We start from the raw sequence: 21257 nt of genomic DNA on the forward strand, positions 1-21257 counted from the left end.
AACAGTATGCGTGCATAGGCGGATCTAGGGGGACATGGGGCACGTGCCCCCCCTCAGGCTCTTAGTAAATATGCAAGAATTTTAGTACGGTCCCATTATCATTGCGTTCGTTTTGTATTTCGAGGTATCCTTGTGCCCCCCCAGAAAGAAATCCTGGATCCACCCCTGTATGCGTGCATCTGACGGTAGCCCTTGTTTGAATGCATTCTGGTAATATTTAAACATGAAATCCTCATGTAAAGCTCTATAATCCTCATGTAAAGCCAAAGACGCGCCTCATGCTGATAGATAATCATTAAAATAAAAAATCTAAGAATATTAATCCATTTTTCCATAATATAACGGCGAGAGTATGCTTCTTTTTGTCATTCAAGAATCAAAGGAAAAGTTATCATTCCAATTAAAGAAAGTTTCAAAAGATTTTCATCCATTTTACTACTTCATTTTTCATTTCTTTGTAATATGAACGCTCGGTATCGTATGGATAGGTACGGGTAAAAATGCACCTAAAATTTAAGCCTCCCTTCGAACTGCTATGCTCACGTTTTGCCCGTCCAAGACGAGGAAATTTACGACCGGCCCCGCTGTCCGCCGGAGTATAACAGCCCTTGTAAAGTGGCGACTTGAAGCTCGCTTGCTTTCCACAGCTGCGCTGGCGAAATCCAATGCCCACTGGTACTGCTCCTTGACTCTAGAGTCAACTGACTTGAGAGTCTCGCTGTAGGTGTTCCTACTCGACCACTCGCTGGTCTAGTATCCGTTGCAAAATTCGGCCACCCGAAGGCGAGTATTACAAAATATACTTCGTTGATAAGTGTCTTGGAGTGTAGGCCGTGAAGCCTTTTAAATGCAAATTTTATCAAAATTTTGGTGTATATGTATATATATTTATGTGGCTTGGAGTTAAAAGGGCCAATGTAAAAAAATTCACTTTTGTCAGCATACATCCATAGCACTTCATATATTGGGAGCTACGTAATATAAAAAGGGCCTTCTTTTTCTTCGAAAAATTGGGAAAACAATATAGCGGGTTTCGGGCCATTCGATGTAATGAGGTTGGATTTTCTATTTTAACTTCAGACTGCTCTCCCGAGAAGTAAGCGATTTTGACATTGGCCCTTTTAGCACCAAGCCACATATTTATACCAAGCCACACATCTTTATCAAGGCTATGCATACATATGAATGCATGAATTTGATACATGAAGGCATAAAATGTTATAAAAATTGTTTTTTACAATTATAAAATAAAAGAAGAGATATTTTAGATGCAAATTAATTAAAAAGAAGGTACTAGAATTTTGAAATAATTTTTTTTTGCATTGCATTGGATTTGTTTATCGATGGAAAATAACCTTATCAAGTTCACATTTATCTATCAATTTTGATTTATTAAATAGTTATAAATGTAGCTTAAGTTTTCGATGTCTGATCTTTGAATACATATGTTTTTTTTTGGAATAATGTATGATATCTTTAAATAATCTTTTTTAAAAATTTATTTCAGAATTTAAAATTTTGGAATTACGTAAGTCAAAAGTCCAAACTATAGTATAAACAATGGCGATACTTCTATGAGTGAAATTACTAAAGTTTTTGTAGAGATAGCATGACCTCTTTTGCACAGGATCCACTAGGAATGCTTTCATCTGTGTAACACAAATATAAATTACCGATGTACTTCTACTGGTACCTTTAGATGTTATGCTGAGAACAAAAAACTATTATAAGGTGTGTCATTACTGCAGTTCCAATCAAGGGTGGATCCAGGATTTTTTCTGAGGGGAATTATTTCAAAATTCTAGTACCTTCTTTTTAATTAATTTGCAACTAAAATATTTCTTCATTTATTTTATTATAGTAAAAAACAATTTTTATAACCTTTTATACCTTCATGTATCAAATCCATGCATTCATATTTATACATAGCCTTGATAAAGATATGTGGCTTGGTGCTAAAAGGGCCAATGTTGAAATGGCTCAAGGGTCTGACAGGCAAACGTTTTTCTCATATTTGAGTTTAAAGACAACATACAACAATTACTTTACAAAATATTCTCTTTATTTTAACGTAAAAGTTATTAATATGATATTAAATGATTGAGGCTTCGTAATACACAAAACAAACGTAATTAAAAATCTTGTCTATTTTTTAAGTGTCTGGATGGGGGGAGGGGGGCACGAGCCACCATGCCCTTCATAAATCCGTCTACGATTCCAATAATATTAAAATTCTGACCCCTCACTTTATTACTCAGCGAATTATTTTCTGATGATTGTTGCAAACGCTTTGTTAATGCTGTAATGAAGTCATAATGCGCCCTTAGAAGGATAAACACGCTGCAGTAGTCGTGATTTATTGGAGAAAGTATTATTAGAGTGAAAAATTCATTGACTCCAAATGATTTGAATGTACGTTCCACGAATATAATAAAAGAGGAATCTGAAGTCGGCTTTTGGAAGTGTTATCACCTAACGCACATTGAAATAGGTTTATAAAAGTCACCACTCGTATCGCTGACGGGCAAATCGATACAAAATTTGAGGAAAAGTAATCTGTAATCAGGGCTAATAACTGAAATATGTATTCCTGATTATCTTATCTATCAATTCATAAATTTTCAATGCTCTTCCTGACAATAGATTGGTTTCCTATTTTTTATTGCCTAAATCGAAAGATTGTTACTCATGGAGTTCGTATTTCACGCTTTTACATTTTTAAATGACAATATCAATTTTTCGCGATGAATGAATGTGAAATGAAAAGTGAAAATTTTCAAGCGCGCGAAAACACGACGGCTAAGTATGAATGCTGGGAAAAGCCCGTGTGACGTCATTCTGGTTCCCGCTCCGCCGTGTGAGGTGACCTTGGGCCGCTACGATGCAGGTTGCTAGCCGGTAGCCGAGTACCCAGCTAGCAGGTAGCGCTTGGCTTAAATAAGGATAATTAATGCCCTATCAAACGAAGGAAACTTTCCGACCTTAGGCAATTTTAATAAGTGGTTATTCAGAGATGTATCCCTGAGCTCTGTGCCACATGCATGCGTTGGTAATCTCAGACGATGTAAAACTCCTATCTACTCGTATAAAAACTGGGTCCCTGTGAAGTCACGTGGAGTGGCAGCGCATGGGCGCCAATCTGACCTTTTTCAAATGCAGTTAAAATTAACTATTGTCATTCGTCTAAACTGGGATTTCTAAAACAAAATAATTTGAATATTATGAATACACTAATGGTGGGTAACGAATTGCAATCAATGCCTTTCGTTTTCTTTGGTGAAGGAAACTAACCTATTGTAAATGCTTTGATGCAAAATATTGGAAAAGTGAGTCACCGCTCTCACTGCCACGCTACGGACGTTTTTGAAAACCGATTAAAAAGCGACCGAAATGGCAACAGAAATAACCCTCTATGCATTAGAATGGTTACCTCCCCTATGCAGTCACCTTGCACCCGATTTGAAGACTAATTGATTTATAAAAGTACGCTCATTTGATTTTACTGCAAAGTAATCGTGTCAAAGCTATTTTATTTATGCATTGACTGATTGCATGCAACTTTTTTTTTCAATAAATATTTCACTATGCGCTCGGAATTTAGCGCATTTTTTCTGGTTTCCACGGGGATGTTTCGCGTTAACGGCTCAATAAAAATAAAATGGATCGAGATATCAAAGGTTTCTTCTCACATTTTGTAGGTTTCACAATTGTATTTTTTTTATGTTTGATGAGATTACGCTCATTCATTTTTATTTGTGATGGGTCCGTCATAAGCGACCGAAATGCGCGATTGCGTGGTATGCATTTTCGTGAAAGTTCGTATTCATAGGTTTATCATGAATAAACTATTGCATACGGATATTCTTCATTCTATTGTCGTAAATGTTAAGCAATGATTTCCGATGGAATGGATGTCATCGTAAGTACTCTTTTGAACAAATATTATGACACTACTAGGTAACCCGTGAGAAAATTTCGCACTTTGACGCTATCAGGGATAAGTATGTTAAGGAAACGGTGTAATTGGGTTTCAAATAGTGAAGAAAGTGTATCATAAATTACTTTGTAAAGGCAAGTTTGGTACCAGTTAGAACAATCATGACATCTGTCACTGAATAATGGCACGCACTCAACAAAACTTCTTTACAGACAATATTGGAAGTAACAATGCTGTCGTCTATAAATTTTTGGTTACGAATTTCATCATCAACAGTTTTGAAATATTTATATGGAGTTGAGAATAGATGTAAATTGTGTTTGGAGTCGATATACCTCGAGCGAGTAATCGATACGGACAAATCGAAACTTTACAGACAAATTAATGGATAAATGGTGAAATTTGAGATTGAGATTGTATTTTTCGTTAGGAGCTGGTGATTTTAACGTTTAAAAGGATACTTAATTTATATTTAGGTATTATATACGGAATGACTGAAAAATAGCTTTCTGTAATAATATATGTTTGATTTTTTTGTCCTTTCGCGATCGAAGCGGTTCGTCGATCATTCACCACCGATGTCGGCTGTCAGTCAATCGTCATCAAAATCAAAGTCGGTCGTTCGTGAACGAGAAAAGGTTTCCACGTCGGTCGCGAATACAATTCTCCGTCAAATGCTTACGCATTAACTACTGAAATTTTAATTAGTGGAAGTGAAGCATTGAACTATAGAGAAAGATGACGGTCCAAAAGCCCCGATAGTTTTGTCGGGTGCAGAATCCGAAAATAGAGAATTTTCGGGTTTAACGCCTCTGCCAGTCGTAAGTACTCAAATAATGGCATTCTGTGACTAATAGGGTGGTTTCCTATTATTTTTTTATTGCCTAAATCGAATGATTATTACTCCTGAAGTACGTATTTCACGCTTTTAGGTTTTTAAATGACGATATATATTTTTCGCGATTAAATGAAAAGTGAAAAATTTCGAGAGCGCGAAAGTATGAATGCAGGGAAAACTCCGTGTGACGTCGTTCTGGTTCCCGCTGCTGCAAGTGAGGTGACCTTGGGGCGAGGCTCTGAGCGCTGATACGACGCAGGATGCTAACAGGTAGCAGCGTACCATGCTAGCTGGTAGCGTTTGGCTCAATTAAGGATTATTAATGCCTTATCAAACGAAGAAAACTTTCCGACCTTAGCCAGTTTTAATAAGTGATTATTAAGACATGTTTCCCTGAGCTCTGTGCCTCATGCATGCATTGGTAATCTCAGACGATGTAAAGATCCTATCCACTCGTATAGAAACTAGGTCCCTGTGACGTCACGTGGAATGGCATCGCATGGGCACCAATCTGGCCTTTTTCAAATGAGGATAAAATTTATCCTTGCCATTCGTCTAAACCGGTATTTCTAAAACTAAATAATTTGTATATTATGAATACACTAATGGTGGGTAACGAATCGCAATCAATGCCTTTCGTTTTCTTTGATGCAGGAAACTACCCTATTGTGGAGTTCCATTAAGAAGCATCGCAGGAACAGTTTTATTTGGATAATAATAATCTACTTCAATCATTGTATCCTCTCGGGATTTAGGTATACCAATGGCGTATAGGACTTCAATTGGCATATGGTCATTATTTGGTGCCGCAATGGTCATGAGCGTAATTGATGGTGACCGAGATCGGTCGTAACTGGCATGAATAGTGACTCACAATCGGCTATTATACGTTTGAATCAATCAGACGAATGGTAAACGGTGATCCATATCCATGAAACGACCCACTTGGCCCTTCACTAATCGCAGTAATGGATAGAAATATAAAAAAGTAATTATTTATATAAAGTAATAAATCGCGCACCCGACGAAATCGCCGAGCCGATTGGACCGTCATCTTGATTTTATCGTTGCACTTCCACTAATTAATATTTTTGGAATCTATTATTAAGTCGATATCATTTAGAGTGCGATCACGGCGTTGGATCATTTGTTCGTTAAAAAAATCAGGCAATCGGTGATGATCTTACATGCCGGTTAGATAAAGTGTGGTGATATACCGGAAGGACCTCTTAGGACACAAATGCGGTTGCTTTTGTTTAAATCAGGAGATTGTATCAACATTGATAAGTCAAAAAGTACTACTCGCACATCCCTATTGCCAACTAGATGTTTTTTGTCACCCCGGTGAAATGATAGCCTTATGAGCCGTTAAAAAGCCTTTTGAATGCATATGTTAGCTTCCAAGGTCATCCAAAAAAGTAGAATCTTAGTTCTGGTGTGCAAACAAGTCATGAATTCAGTCAAGTTTGAATGACCAAATGATTTATGGAGCAATAACAATTATTGAGGGTTACGAGCGCTGTGAACTGCCTTGCGCCGGCTGGCCGTGGAGAGCAAAGGAAAGGGGGAGGGAGTGGGTTGCCCAGTCATGAGGTTCGTTCGACCAGGCCACGAGAATACGTCCACTGCAAGAATCCATGTATGCGAGAAAATACACTTCGCTTGTTGTAATACACACTGAGGTGAAAGGTTGTTGTACTTACAAAATCGTTAAATCCAAACGAATATTTTAAAATTTTTCTTACCAAATTCTCGCTTTAAGGCTTGGAAATCATTCGTCGTAAAACCTGAATCACACGAGCATTTTTTTTTTTCGTCCATCAAAGTGATAGCTCCGGCGATAGATTTTCAGGGACCAAAGAAATGATCGCTCGACTTATCATTCTCTGAATCAAGTGGTCATTTCCACCGTCCTTTCTTCCATCTCTTATTCCGTCACTTTCATTATGTATACAACTGTTGATGGAGACTTTCGCGGGGTGGTGCAGCATGCGTAGCAAGGTTTTCGGGTTGACCTCCGCGTCGTTTCATCTTCATGACGACAGTTATTCAATTAAATACCAGGCAAGGCGTTACAATCGCGGCTGTGCGTTCTGATTGTGCGAAGGAGCGTGCCAGCGATGGTTTCAGCGACCGAAAAAGGGACTTGCCAGGTGATGGAAAAAAAGGAGAAATGGAATGACATCAGATGCTAAGTCTGAATTCCAGTCTATTCTTTAACTGCTCCCCTCTCCTCGAGGGTGGGTAGAGTATAATATTTAATTATAGTAATACATATTTGGGGGTTCATGTCTTTCTAATCTTAGTCCCCCTTTCTTTCAAAAATAAAAGTTTCTTATTTAAATTAATTAATTCAGTTATAATCGGATTTTCAAAAACAAAATAATATGATAAATCTCTTCTGCAAGGTATGCTACGTCGCGTCGTGGCCTTTTGACTCTTTCTTTTATTCCTTTCTCTTCGGGGTTCCAGTCGACCTGTCAATCAGGAAGCTGCAAGGAAAATTACAAGATTCTTTTTCTTTTCTCTTACTCTCCTCTTTCTTTCTCCGGAGTATTTTCTTCCTTCTTCGTCGGATTATCTTCTTTCTACTATCTTCTCACTTCAGGATTTTCTGAATAATATTTATTCAGGAGTCTGCGTGGGGAATGAGTGTAATATTTGTGGTGAGAATGGACCCAAAATTTCTATCCATTTCCCCCGCATGGTGCAAAATTATGTATCTTATTGTTTCAAACTTAATACAATCCACAATTCTATGTGAGATCGAGTCTTCTTCCTCGCATTCTGGGCAGTTTCCATCTTCCCTCTTCTCAATTCTCTTCTCGTATGCTTTGAAATTTCCATGTCCACTAAGGATTTGAGTAATTTTTGATGATGGGTTATGGAATAAGGGATGGGATTCTAATCCCTCAAGCCATCGCGGAAAGTGATCGTGTGAAACTGTAATTTTTCTCCGAAATTATTGGAGCGATCGACGAAACTGTCCATCGAAAGGGATGGGAAAAATGGTCGTTTGATTCAAGCGGAAGGAGTAGTTTCTGAGAGGCAATCGGAGGAATATTTTGTGTTCAGGAAAACCTCCACCCTTGGAAATGCTTTTTTATTTAATCGGGAAAGCTTGTAAATACTGCAACTGTCAAAGTGATTGGCCTTAATATACTGATGCACTCTTCAGTGAAGTTGCCATCACTTCAGCGAGACTGCATTTTCAGTGGCATCGACGGGGAGTGGAGCCCTATCTAAAGGCCGTTTTACACGGGGCACGGAATTGCGCAGGTTAGAGCTGCATTAATTTCTAAAATGGCGTAGGATTGCGCGAATGCATGAACGAAATTAGAACAGGGGCTATTTTTCCGTCTCGCATCCACGCATTCTCGCATGTGTTCTAGCAATTCACCGCTTTACACGACGCAATTTTGATTGCGCCTCCGCACGTAAGTCAGATTGCGCAATTCCGTGTACCGTGTAAAACGGCCTTAAGACGTCGGCAACTATCCTGTTTTACCGCCGTGGCATTGGAACACGGCTTCGCGACCCCGTCTCCTAGAAGTAATTTGGGATTTTCTGAGATAGAAAAATCTATGCATCTAAAAATGGAATTATCTATATCCGAAATTCATGGACACCACTCCATTTATCAACGTGAAAGTTGGCACATGTACGAATTTTTTTCCAGGAGATGGTTTATTTGCAATCTTAGCAGTATTAGTTAGCATCGCCTTAAAAGTATCACAATTCCTGTAATTCTTTATTCGTAATCTTGGAGATTATCATAGTAACGTAGCGTGGACAATATGTGGTAGGTAAAAAACTAGAACGCGCCCCAATAAACTGCGGTTTCGGATATACCGCGGGATTAACCTTGTCCCCTGATGTTATAGCACTGCATCAAACGAGTGACTTTTTACGCAGTCACGCGCACAAAGCTGCAAGGTTCGCCATGAAAAAATATTTGGGATTCGAACCTTGGGAACCTGGACTAAGCCGGGATTCGAACCTGGATGACCCGATGGCCGGTCAGGCGTGCTAGCCAATCTGGTGAAAACCATCCGAAAGTTCGGGTTGGTGGTGCAGTACTTGATCCGCGCGCCGAACTTGACATCAGGAGATTCGGGTTCGAATGGCTGAGCCTAATATTTTTCCATGTGAATTTCAACATTGGTGTATGTAAACGTTGTGTTACTTTATGTTATTGATTGCTACTGGTGGATTACTTTTTAGCGAAATTTATCCCCATTTTCCGACCGATGCGTGTCAATAATGCAACTTCAAAGCAATCAACGCGGCTACCTACGTAATCTTACGTAATTTCCCAGAAAATTATTCCATCTACTATTTTGATTGTATGGAAAAAATCGCAATAAATCATCTGAAAGGAGCACATCTGTAAGGAATAGTAAGCGTGATATTTCAGTACCCATACGTCAATGGCGGGGTTTATATAAAAGATTAGCGCCATAAATCCCTGTTTAGCATTCTATTTTCTTTAATAACTTCTAATGATCGCGTGAAGTCGTTGACGTTATCGTTCCTCTCCGTCAATGCGGGTTCGCTCCTTACTACCGAGATGACTTCAGGGTCCCAAGTTCAGTGACACCTGCAGAAAAGTTTCTCGGGTTTTCCACCGGTTGATGTCTTCCATCTAAGATCATAATTCAGTGACACCTGATCACGGAGTGCAGGTACCTACCTGTAAACCACTGTCTTCCTTGGAGAATGAGAGCCCGGGTAGCTCAGTCGGTAGAGCATCAGACTTTTAATCTGAGGGTCCAGGGTTCAAGTCCCTGTTCGGGCGATTTTTTAATATTTTTCAACGCTGAGTTAGGATGATAGTATCGCATCAGTTTATTTAAGGTAAAAGAAAAACATTCAAATCAAAATCAATGTATGTATAACTGTTTACTTACAAAAGCGATGATATTGTATCAATGTCGTGCCATGACGGTGGCATTAACGCCACTAAAACTATAATTTAGGGAGGATTATTTGAAGTACTATTCAACTCTCTCCCAAATGTAGCCCTCCAAAATTCTTGACACAACTTTCTCCATCTTTCCTACCTGTTCTAAAATTAAAAGGACCCGTGATTTTCTGTTTTTAAACCGATCGCCTACTTCTCCAGCTTTTAGCATCGAAATATCGATCTTCAAGAAACCCTGTCGCAGATAAGTCAATGTCGTCACCATTTTCTGCCCAGCGTATATTTCCGCGCTATTCCTCGGCCGAAGTCGTCGACTTCCCATGCCTCGTATATTAATCTACCTGTATATCGTGCATTATATTCCGCCAGCCTCGTCTACGGTATTTGAATGTGGGTTACCAATCAACAGCGTGCAGCATTTTTACGTGGACCTGATTTTCACGATTTTGACGGCAAAACATCTCTATTTCGCGTCATTTATCGCATGCATAGAGTAGAATGAGGAGTGTTGCGGGTTGCCTATCCCCCTCAAAACAACTTTCGGGGACACGATAAAAGGTCATTTTCTTGATAATGAAAGGCAATAGAGCTGACGTGATTGATTAATCGAGACAACGTTGCTATCCCTGGTAGAAAGAGGAAGGAATGGCATATTTAATTTCTCTGTCTTTTTCATTTTTTTCCTCTCTTGATCACGTTAAGATCCCGTGAACTCGTTGACGTCATCGCTCCTCTCCGTCAATGGGAGTTCGTTACTTCTTTACATTCCGACTTCAGGATCCCAAGTACGTTGACAACTGAACATAGAATGCAGCCACTTACCTGTAAACCGGTAATATAAAAAGAGCCCGGATAGCTCAGTCGGTAGAGCATCAGACTTTTAATCTGAGGGTCCAGGGTTCGAGTCCCTGTTCGGGCGATATTTTTTTAAAATTTTCAATAGTGCTGCATCAGCATATTTAAGGAAAATGCAAAACATGCACATCGTATTTAAAACATAATTATTTAAAAAAAGGGATGATATGCTTGTCTCAATGACGCGTCACGACGGTGGCAATTTCGCCTGTAGCACTATGACTTATGAAGGATCATTTGAAATATTAATCAACTCTCTCCCAAATCTAGCCCCCAATTATTTTTCTCAATGGCACAAATTTCTCCAAATTTTCCACCTGTTCCAAAATTAAAAGGACCCATTGTTTAGGTAAAAGAAATGCGTTCAATGTTACGAAAATATTACACCTTATAACAAATTATTCGTGCAAATTCATGCAATGGCAACGCAACGGCTAATTATTCATGGGGTACATCAATGCAAGGTTAGAACAATGGAAAAAATTAAGCATGCTATGAGTCGTCCTAGCGAGTGACGCCGTTAATTTTTTAATCGAGGCACGGTTGCTATTCTTGATAGTGCGAGGAAAGAATGACGTTTTAAATCTTTCAGCTTCGCAGTCTATTTCCTTTACTTTCCTCTCTTTCTCCCGTCCACCATGGTGTGACGGTAGACGAAGGATATTTTGCACTTCGTTTGAGTGATACCCTTCTCCGAATATTGAGTATACTTGACCTATATTTTTCTCTTAGGCCCTGGAAATATTCTACCCCAACTCGCCTAAAATGTTGGAAACGCTGCTCTTTTTAAAATAAAAATTCATAACATGTCTGGCCGTCATGCGCTGTACTCATGTGCTGTGATTTCAGCTATCAGCCATGCATCATAAAGGTCCCACACGTTAGGATCACACTTCAGGTGAAGTCTTGCCAGAGTGAGGTGGCATATATCTTTCACCAATCTCTGGGATTTATCGAGAATTATTTTGAAAAATCCTACTTTACGGTTGGTTTTCCCGTATTCTTCGAGTACGTGCTTGTCCCAAGAGATATCCCGAGTAATGGTGACTCGTAAGTGTTTTGCGAACTCTGAATTCGATAGTTGAATCCCGTTAGCGGTGTAACTACTCCTTGAAGAGATATCTTTTTCCCAAACATTCATTATCATGCACTTTCCGAGAGTTAACTCTAATTCCAAAGTACGGCATCAATCATATATGGGAGCGAGGTCTTTTTATAATCCCAATCAATCGCAATGGCCATCAATTTCTCTGTACGCAACTAAACCATATGCGAAGAGGCGGATTTTGCTCGTGACTACGGTGGCAATGTCATTAATTTAAAGAAGGAACAAAAGAGGACCTATTACACTTCCTTGTGGTACACCTGAGGTAACTTGTTTAGTATACAAACTAACTCAAACGGAAACAATCCTCTGCTCGGAATAGTCTGAGAAATCTGTGATATAATCTATTACATGCTTCTCTATATCGTAAGATTCATACATTATAATGAGCTTTAAATGCTGAACCTTATCTATTATCTATTTTAAGTCTTAAAATATAGCGTCAACTTGAATGTCTGTCATCTGCGGATGGTGACTCCTAAGTATTTCACGAACTTGGCATTTGACTGTGGAACCTGCTGTTGGTGCATCTTCTTCTTGATGTGATATCCACCGCAAAATTTCAAAATGTAGTCGTGCGCGTGGCATCACGGCCTTTTGCCTTTCTACCGGCGTCGCGTCGTGCCCCCTCTAGTACGCGACACTTTTCTCTCTTCCTCGGTGGGAAGAAGATATGACGAGAGGGGTGTTAGCGGGTGAAGAAACAAGGGCTCTCTGCCAAATCTAAATCTGTGATAGGGCGAGGAAGGAGGGGTGGTTGATTATCGCGTTCGATGGAGGGGGTGGCGAAGGCGAGGACGCTGCTAACTAACGAACGACTACTGACTAGCCGACGACACCCAATTAAATAATTCGTTCACACGTCTGCATCGACGTAATACCCTGCGAACCAACTCTAGGGTGTTTGGCAGGGGGTGCGCATACACTAATATGCAGCATGTAATACGCTGCGTCTTCGCAGTCATCGAAAAAAAGATCGTAACACATATACATGCCAGCTGGTGTCGTGAGCTCTAACCGATCACGCATTTTTCCATGTAAGTTGGCACCCACAATGCATAAAATACGAAATTATTATGTTGATAATGATCCATGAAGCTGCATGAAATCAGTTAGATTATTAGATGTTAGATTGGATGTTAGAGCCTAATTGGAAATAAGGACATAAGGTCCAACGATTTCATGTCTACACCTACATAATACCCTGCGAGCCACCTCTAGGGTGTTTGGCAGGGGGCGATCAATCACCGGCATGCAGCATGCAATTGGACTCCCACATGCACACCACATGGTCCAAAACACGTCACGCATGCTAACAAATTATACTACCGCATGCTGTTAGAAATAATAATAAAATTCAGGAACATGCATTAAGTTTTACACAAGTTAGTAAGCTACAATACAAGGCATCTAATCTATTTATGAGTTCTAACGCTGCTGTTATAATCTCTTATCGATCGTGGAAAAAAGATATTCTGAATAAGTCTGTTCTACCTACAGTCTATCTCTCTTATTTTATTTATATCATCTGATCTTCCGTAGTATATAGGCGTTCGTAAGGTATGGCTAACTTCGTCGGGAAATACACTGTCTCGAAAACTAGACTGGGATCAGTCTAGTTTTCAGTCTATGGTCTGACAGAGATTCCCATCCGAGTTTATCTAAGAGGTCAGTAGCACTAACAAGGCTATCTTAACGAATTTTATTGTACCTTGCAGCTCTTCTTTGCACGCGTTCTAACTCTGTTACTAAGCCTATTTCGTAAGGATCCCAAACACTGGCAGAGTATTCTAAATGGGGTCTAACGAGGGAGAAGTATCATATCGCGCTTCTGCATAGCCCTGGCAAAAGACCAGCTTGTAGAGTAAATAGCAAAAAGTTGATATCAAGGCTCTGGAGCGTTTATAAAAATAACTAGGCTCCTTATATTAATCATCTGAGAAACCAACTACAAAAGACCGCCCGCACTATAATCAAATTGAGTCGTTTCTTGCCTTGCCTGAGTTTTAATTTTCATCGCATATTATATCCATGTTATTTTTTAATTCCGAGATTTCTTCTTCCATTATTTAAGGTGTGATTTTTACATAAAGCGAATAAGACGAACGACGTCGGCAGTGCCCGTACAAAAAAATTGATGCTTATGGCCAGTTCAAATTAGGAATTGCCAATAAATTGTCCGTAAGTAGCACTTAAATTGAGCTTTAGTAGCTATACGTCAATGGTGACGTTCATAGAAAACAATAGCGCGAAAATTATCTTGAGGTTCGGTCGCTTTTGAATGAACGGGAAAATTAACGTGAAACTTTGGAACGCGCAGTGTCGCATTATTTTTTTCATCCGCTTTGCAACAGTGTTTTTTTAGTTCTAACCTTGAATCGTGAAAGAAGACACTTAGGAATAAAATATAAGATGGATTCGAAATGGAATGGATAAATAATCTCCGCAAAAGAAACAAATGTGGACAAGGGAAGTCCCACGATTTTTTTGTCTGAAAGGCAAACGGTCTTCTTATATTTGTGATTAAAAACAACATACAACAATTGTTGTACGAAATATTATCTTTATTTTACCAAGAAAGATATTAATATGAAATTAAATGATTGAAGCTCCATATTAAACCGTATATAACCGTTTTTTTTTTTTTTTTTTTTTTTTTTTAGCGTCTGGATTCTGGGTGGGGGGGTGCACGTGCCGCCCTGCCCCCCTATATCCGCCAATGGATGTGGATAACTATAAGAAGTACCTCAATGTCAATACATTGTGTGGGAAATTTTGCTGTTGTTGTTCTTCAGAAAAATTATGGATAGCATTTAGTCCGTGCTTATTTATTTTATGAACTATGCCCAGAAGATGTGGAGTTAAATTTTTTCGTTTATTATAATTTTCATTTTGCATATTTTTTGGGAGAGTGATAGCCTAGAAGGGAGTCCACTTGGCTGCTGGACCAAAGGATCGCGGGTTCAAATCCCGAGTGAGGCCTTTCTGAAATCCCCCAAAACAAAATCCTCGTATGCGAGGTGGCCAAGGGGAAAGAACTGTCTCTCCTACCCTGAATGTGTGAAATGCTCACGCCTGTGGCTTAGTCTGAGGTGAGCTCTACCCTCACCAATTCAACCGATCTTCGCTCCGCTTTGAATCGTTGAGAGAGCTAATTTTTTCATAAACGCGCCTTAAATCAGAAATCGACCAAACTTCACGCTCATATTTCAGTTAATTTTAGCAATATTCAGCGCTGATTTTGTCCAATGAGTGCCCCTATTTAATGAGCCATGGGAAGTGGAATCTTACGCGAAGTCACACAAGTCCAGTGACACATCCCCACCAGCCAGTTTACAAAACGATAGTATATTGCGCATTTTTTTGCGTTGTCGGTGTTAGGTAAGGTATGCATGAGAAACGGAAAATTAAGACTAAAAACTTGACGATTGAACGATATTACATTTGCATGAAAAATGCTGCATGTGGTATATTTATTGCTATTGAATCTGTAAACCAGCCTTATTTATTTAGCTGACACCAGAAACAGCACTTAGGCCTTTAGATAGGGATGTATAAACAAAATAAATTAGGTAAATATGGCAAAAAACAAGTGCAAAAGTAATCTCATAAATAAAAATCATATTTATCACATACAATACATACAAAAATAAATTCCATTTTTTCCCCTTCCCTTATTTATCAGTATTCACCAATCCATGTACTGCCGCATCTTGAAGCATATGGCATACGGCGAAAAAAAACTTAATACGTGAACTGATTTAAATACAAACAGAAGCTACGTGATTCGTTAAAAACTGCCACTGGCTAACAGAAAGCGTTACACAGATGTTAGCGAATTCGGCTGGGGGCCATCAGTGACTCGGAGGCTGCGCGCTAGCCTTACGTTAGATTACTTGAGCAAGGTTGAAATAAAATTTAAAATCTTTGCAATTAGCTACTGAAACTGGTGCGGGAGGCCAAGAGGTTAAGAGAAGAAGTATTTGAGATTGAATTGGAAAGAGAATGTAAATGGTAGAAAATGGATCTATGGGATATTTGCAGCCGGAATTAGGGCCGGTGTAGTGTGTCAGTATTGCGGGTTTTGCGAGCTGGAATGTGAAGTGAAAAGAATGACAGGAGATCAATGCATCTGAAAGAACCAATCATGATGCAATGAAGAAATTTGATGTCGGATGTCAATAGGCGTTGGGAGGGGTGTAATTATCTAAGTGAGTATTGTATTTTTTTCAATTGAAGAGAGTCTAAGGTGAGGTATGCGATGTCGTACTATTGCTAGGAAGAAATTGAGTGGACGGTGGATCGAGTAGAGTAGTTTTAGTGTGGTGGGAGAAGCAGTTGACCAAATGGGAGAGCAATATTCAAGGATGGGTTGAACACATATAATGGAGACGAATTTTATAGCACTTGGTTCGGATATCTTGTTCAGACAGTATCTATGGCTTATTACAAATAATATCGTATTTTATTAACGGCTTATTACAAAAAAATAAATGAGGGGTAAATCAATTCAAAAGTTGTGAAGCATCAAAAACTCATTTTATAATGCAAAAATATTCACTACAAAATTTTAGCGAATAGATTTAAGATATAAATAAGATATGTTATTTAAATATAAATAATAGGTCAAGAACGAAATAAAATATTTTAATCCTGCTTATGTACTTCACTATTTTTTGTACTCAATTTTAATCGTTGGTGGAATATTTGAGTTGAGGTTCTAATTAGCTAAATTGAATATTTATAGAGAAAGGTTACACAGATTCAAATTTAAGTTAGAAAGAAATCTTCGTTTTTATGAGTTTGAAAATTGCATTAATTAATCATTTCTAACAAAACTAAACGCAAAAATATTAACATAACAAAAAGTTACATACTTATCTTAAATGGTTATTTTTATTATGTAAAACAATGTAGTCAACGTGTTTTTTTTAAGTGTCCGGTGCTGGATAAGGGTTTCTAGGCCATTACAAAAAGTAAACTTTTTTATTTGTTAATTGTGCACATTAAAACATTGCATTTTGTGAATATTAATTTTTTTCTGTTAACAATAAACAGTTTTACTTTTCAAAAATTGCATGTTTGTTTCCTACATGTGTTGCAAAAAAATGTTATTTAATCAAAAACCTTAGGTGTCCGGTAATGGACAAGTCTCCCTTAATCTCCTGAATTTTCTTAATTTGTCTTTTTTTAATTTAAATTTATTTGTTAAAATTTTATATATTGCGCTGTAAAATTGCTTTAAACACTCTCATCTTTTCATGTATTAACCCTCGAAAATGGGAAGTAAAATTCTGAAACGTGGGAAAATATGTTGTTTATAAATGACCTATGCCTCATCCATTTTTAACACGTTGCGTACCGGGGTATTTGAATTCCTAGGAATGCCGATTTGGAAATATATGAGCCTATTAGGGCGTAATGCCTTTGGTTTAAACATGGTTAAAAAGCTAATGTTTAAAATATAACTTTACCCAATCAAACTTTATGATGCATCAATTCATTATGAATAACGAACAAAAACTGAAAACGTACTAACGAATACGTATTGTACGCTTTAAAATTGTTTAGGTTGACGCGACTAAATGACGAGAATCTTCGTCATCCGTCCAGAATGTTCGGAAAAAAAATGACAAGAATTCTCGCCATCGGTACGCAACGTGTTAAAAATTGAGGTGAGATTAAATTCGAGAATGCATCCAACTACAAAGTAAAATCTGGGAAGTTCACGTTCTGGTCGCAAAGCGCAGTACCAAATAATCGCTCTTTTGTTAATATTTACTCTGAGTCTTTGCACTCCCTATCTGATTATATTAATATCGTAGCCGGCGGCTCGGTGGCGGCAGCATCGCATGTTTGCTCAGAAATTCACTTGTTGCAGCAGCCGTGATGCGTGACCTGGGGTCAATCAGAACGAGGATGATGAAAAAAAAAACTTTTGAAAATATGGCAAGTCGTCAAGGGCCTCTTATTTTTTGTGTGGTGTGTTTTGAAGTTCCAATTTTCGCGCAGTTTACTTATTGTTCACTCACGTATTCAGTGATTCAACTCATATTTCCGTTTGGATAGGTGAGGGTAGAGCTCTTCCCAGATCAAGCTGAAGGAGCTTGAAAACACACATTGAGGGATATGAGGGTTTACTTCAGTATATTATCAAGTGTAAAATATTTTTGTTATTCAAGGTACAGAGAAATGTGGAAAGGGGTCTTCTGTATACACCCTGAAATTATCAAGATGATAATGTAGGTTTTTCAAGAGTTCCTACTTAAAAGGGGAGAAAACGTATCTTGCTAAGCCTTTTCCAATGCCATATTATCTATGGCATTGCGAATGTCGAACGCATCTCGGAAATGGTGGTAGTTTCATTATGTGGGCCTTAGTTTGGCCGCAATCAATTATTTTTCGTGCGGTACTATCAACGTGCTGTATAAAATTCCAAAATAGCCTCCCCCTCATCATAAAGTAGGAAGACTACACTAAAAATGTGAACTTTCTGGTTAGTCGCGAAGAAAAGGCAATACATCCGGTCGTTGTGCCCTCTCTGAGTAATTACTGTGATTGATTTTGAGGTTAAAAAGATACAGTGTCCGCCGTGATACGGTGGAAATCTTTGATATTCAGATTGTTAAAACTACTTTTCTGTTTCCACACACTTTTATTTACACCGACCATGGTTTCGGCAACTTGTGCCATTATCAAGGTACCAAGGTATCTTGCTACCCAGTGAAATGCAGATTATGACGAAGAAATTCATCACTAGGAACAAGGAAATGTACATACGTATGGTGATCAGTGATATTGCTCGCGATAGCCGATGTTCAAAACCGCTTCCTTGATAATGGCACAAGTCGCCGAAACCATGGTCGGTGTAAATAAAAGTGTGTGGAAACAGACAAGTGGTTTTAATAATCTGGATTTTGAGGTTCATGTTATGATCGCCTTTTCTGTTTAGGAAACAGCTCACATTTTGACCGGGAGACCGTTCGATCCATCGTTCGAAATGACGCTCCAGTTCGTCAGCGATAGTTGGTCTTCATGAATGGAGTCGGTTAGAGGCGATTGTCACGCGCTCTGCGATGCTCCCGCTGCGGTTGACCTCGCAATGGAAGCGAACGGAGCGGCAAGAGTCACTCGCCGTCAAAGAGTGGGATATCGCTGCAGTTTATCGCGCCCCGCTCCAAATACTTGTGTTTACGAAGATTTCGTCTCGAAGCCGCGCGTGAGAATCTCCAGTAACTTTTCTCCACGGTTCTCTGTTGGTAATGGTATGATATTTGGAAATTGCGAGTAACAGTTGAGTATGCTCATGTCTGAGTAAGAAATGTTTTTATTTCATCCATTTCAAGACGAAAATTTCATATGAGTGCCTATATTTTAAGGAATTCGAAGAGTAAAGTGAAAAAAAAACTACTTAAATTTCATTTTTACTCATTAAGATAACACTAGGTGCTGCTATAAAATAAAAAATCTTCTTATCATAATATCCAAATTACAGGTCGATTGGTGGAATGCCGAGCAAAACGTAAAAGACAAATAGTCATAAAGGCAATCAATCATTTTTACGGTTTGGAAGAAGGAAAATGTTGGGAAAAAACACACGAGAGGAATTTTACGGTTGAAATAGTCTTATTTATTAGTTTAGATTATATTTCCCTAGTGGAATTATTATGTACGATGGTTCACGAAAGATGAAGCAAAGTGGTGGCATACGGATATCGCATTAGCTGCTTTGATGAAACTTGATTTTCTCTATTGCTGTATCTCAAGTCCATCTTCGTGAGAGCAGAGATCGGAAAAATAAATTCCATTTTTTCCCTTCCCATATTCATCAGTAGTCACCAATCCTTTTACTGCCGCATCTTGAAGCATATGGCATCCGGCGCAAAAGACTTAATCCGTGAACTGATTTAAATACAAACAAAAGCTGCGTGATTCGTTAAAAAATGCAACTGGCTAACAGAAAGCGTTACACAGATGTTAGCGAATTCGGCTTGGGGACATCAGAGACGCGGACGGTGCGCGCTAGGCTTACATTAGATTACTTGAGCAACAGGGTGGTTTCCTATTATTTTTTATTGCCAAAATCGAAAGATTATTGGAGTATGCTTTCAAGCTTTTAGATTTTTAAATGACGATATCAATTTTCCACGATTAAATGAAAATTGAAAATTTTCTAACGCGGGAAAACGCGACGGCTAAGTATGAATACTGGGAAAAGCCCGTGTGACGTCATTCTGGTTCCCACCGCCGTGTGATGTGACCTTGGGGCAAGGATATGTGTGCCGCTGCGATGCAGGCTGCTAGCAGGTAGCGCTTGGCTTAAATGAGGATTATTAATACCTTATCAAACGAAGGAAACTTTCCGACCATAGGCAGTTTTAATAGGTGATTATTAAGATATGTTTCCCTGTGCTATATGCCTCATGCATGCATTGGTAATCTCAGACGATGTAAAACTCCTGACTACTCGTATAGTATCTAGGCCCCTGTGACGTCACGTGGAGTGGCATCGCATGGGCGCCAACCTGACCTTTTTCAAATGCGGTTAAACTTAACCATTGCCATTCGTCTAAACTGGGATTTCTAAAACCAAATAATTTGTATATCATGAATACACTAATGGTGGGTAACGAATCGCAAACCATGCTTTTCGTTTTCTTTGATGAAGGAAATTACCCTAATGAGAGTAGATTATCTTTCAGAGCGATATAGAGAACAACTGAATTTTCGCACAACTAAAAGGCTTTTGATCGGACATAATTGGCCCTGGGAATGAGTAAGTGCCTTAGCTCTTTTTTTAGCAGAATTTTATTTAGCAGCTTTTGTTAAATCGATTGGACGATTCATCCCTAAAAAGCAAAAAAATATAAAAGAAATAAGATGAAAAAACAAGCTTTTTCCTGAAACAGTATAAAATGCACAAAAATTGAACAATTAGCTTTTCATTTCACGAAGATTAAAGCGTGGGTACTGATTAGGTATATTATTGTTAGTTACATTTAGTTGTTTCTACATATTAGTTGTTTCTACACCCATTTATGATAAACAAACATATTAAGCACCCTCGTTTTATTCTCCGTTTTTAGATAAGCGTATTTTTTAGAGGGTTTTAGCGAATTATATCCTGTTTTTGGCAAAAGCGTGTTTTTCTCTTTTTTATTTTTTTATTTTATGTCTATAAACAGGAATATTCAGTAAAAATAGTGGATATAATAATTTTAAGGAAAAAGATAACGTAAGATTACGTTGCTGACCGAGTTGATCGCTTGATGTTGCGCTATTGATACGCATCGTCTGTCAACTCGGGATGGATTTCGCCAAAAAGTAGACCTCCAGTAGCAATGGATTGAGGGCTCAAGGGGAGCCCTTCAAGGATACAACACACCGGGGCCGGGAACCTAGCCCGTGGCTTATACGCCCGATCACCCGAGGAGGGGCTGGAGAGGAAGGGAAAAGGAAAGAGGCGCCGCCGCGATAGGAGCCCGACGACGCGTCGTGACGCCCCTGGGATAAGGATAGGAGCGGAAGGAACGGGACGGGGAAAACACCTCAACGCTATAGAAGCGAAGAGGGCCCTACTGTAAGCGAAACCAAGCAA

General features: G+C 38.8%; 2 non-coding genes across 2 annotated transcripts; both read left to right on the plus strand.

Annotated features, from left to right (window-relative positions):
* Positions 1-9500: 9500 nt before the first annotated feature.
* Positions 9501-9573, plus strand: Trnak-uuu. Its single transcript has one exon. It is a non-coding gene; the product is annotated as a tRNA-Lys (tRNA).
* Positions 9574-10545: 972 nt separating this feature from the next.
* Positions 10546-10618, plus strand: Trnak-uuu. Its single transcript has one exon. It is a non-coding gene; the product is annotated as a tRNA-Lys (tRNA).
* Positions 10619-21257: the final 10639 nt, after the last annotated feature.

Source organism: Ischnura elegans, chromosome 8 (genome assembly GCF_921293095.1).
Source record: "Ischnura elegans chromosome 8, ioIscEleg1.1, whole genome shotgun sequence".
Taxonomy (NCBI): Eukaryota; Metazoa; Arthropoda; class Insecta; order Odonata; family Coenagrionidae; genus Ischnura; species Ischnura elegans.